Below are 1,753 nucleotides of genomic sequence, written 5' to 3' on the forward strand. Positions count from 1 at the left end.
TAAGCTAAATCGAACTAAGAATGCCATTTTCCCCCCTTATACAGCTTTTTAATTTTTTGAAGGAATAATTCATTGCTTCATTTTCAGTTGTTGGCACTGAGAATTTGCTTAGTTACTTTTCCATGTTCCAATTTTTTTTTTAATTTTTTAAAAATTTATTTGTCTGAGCTGGGATCTTTGGCTGTGACCTGTGAGCCCTTAGATGTGGTTTGTGAAATCTAGTTCCCTGACCAGGGATTGAACCTGGGCCCCCTGTATTGGGAATGCAAAGTCTTAGCCACTGGACCACCAGGGAAGTCCCTTCAAGTTCCAAATTTTCTTTAAAAAAATTTTATAACCACTTTAAATAATTTTTCTTCAGAAACGAGCACTCCATAAATCTCATTAATTGATTTATTAATATTTCCAGAAAGACACTTCTGAGCTAGCTGAACTTCTGCCCACAGCACAACTGCCACACTGCCCAGCCGTTTCAGCTCACTTGGGTGTGAACCTTCTGCTCTGGATCCTGTGTCTTCTCTCTTGATATGCTCCCATCCTATAAAAAGCTGACTTGAAAGTAAAAGCATTGAGGATATGCATGTTTGAAAGCATATTTATCCGAATTTCCTAACCTCATGCTTAATTGGAAGAGCAAGAGAATTTTAGGTTAAAGACCTGGATTTTGAAGAATTGAATTTTGAAAGCATTGGTCCATTTCCTCCTAGCTTTCAATGTTGCTATTAAGACTATCAACCAGTCTCACGTGTACACCCATGGCTGATTCCTGTGAAATGTATGGCAAAAACCACTACAATATTGTAATTAGCCTCCAATTAAAATAAATAAATTAATTTACCCAAAAAAAGACTATCACCCATATACCTTGTCTTTTTCATGCGACCTGCTTTCTCTCCCTCTCTCACCTCTCCCCACCTCTTCTTCCCTCTCCCTTCTCCTTCCCTCTCTGTGGCCCTTCTTCTTTTTCCTCTCTGACTATCATGATGTGCTTTTAGGATCTTTTCTTTAATCTCTCCTGGAGTTACACATAAAATTCTTGTTGATTTAAGTCTGTTTTGGATCTTCGGGTGGACCCTTACAATTTGGAAACTGAAGTTTCTTCAATCTTGAGAAATATTCATTCTTTTTTTTTTTTTTTAAATTTTTGTATTAGTTGGAGGCTAATTACTTCACAACATTTCAGTGGGTTTTGTCATACATTGATATGAATCAGCCATAGATTTACACGTATTCCCCATCCCGATCCCCCCTCCCACCTCCCTCTCCACCCGATTCCTCTGGGTCTTCCCAGTGCACCAGGCCCGAGCACTTGTCTCATGCATCCCACCTGGGCTGGTGATCTGTTTCACCATAGATAGTATACATGCTGTTCTTTTGAAACGAAATATTCATTCTTATGGTACTTTTTAAAATCTTAATTTTAGGCTAGTTGTAGATTCACATGCATTCATAAGAAAGAATATAGAGATATTGTTTACCCTTTAACCACTTTCCTCCAATGACAATATCTTGCAAAACTACAGAACTATAGTACAATGGCCTTCCCAGGTGGCTCAGTGGTAAAGAATCTGCCTGCCATGCAGGAGACATGGATTTGGTCACTGGGTCTGAAAGATCCCCTGGAGAAGGAAATGGCAACCCACTCCAGGATTCTTGTCTGGGAAATCCCATGGTCAGAGTAGCCTGGCCGGCTACAGTCCATGGGGTCGAAAAGTGTCAGATACAACTGAGCGACTGAGCACACACACATGCA

The 1,753-nt window shown here is 39.9% G+C and overlaps 1 non-coding gene across 1 annotated transcript; it reads right to left on the reverse strand.

Annotated features, from left to right (window-relative positions):
• Window positions 1–222: 222 nt before the first annotated feature.
• Window positions 223–295, reverse strand: TRNAG-CCC. Its single transcript has one exon. It is a non-coding gene; the product is annotated as a tRNA-Gly (tRNA).
• Between the last annotated feature and the right edge of the window lie 1,458 nt (window positions 296–1,753).

This window comes from Cervus elaphus, chromosome 21, assembly GCF_910594005.1.
Source record: "Cervus elaphus chromosome 21, mCerEla1.1, whole genome shotgun sequence".
NCBI lineage: Eukaryota > Metazoa > Chordata > Mammalia > Artiodactyla > Cervidae > Cervus > Cervus elaphus.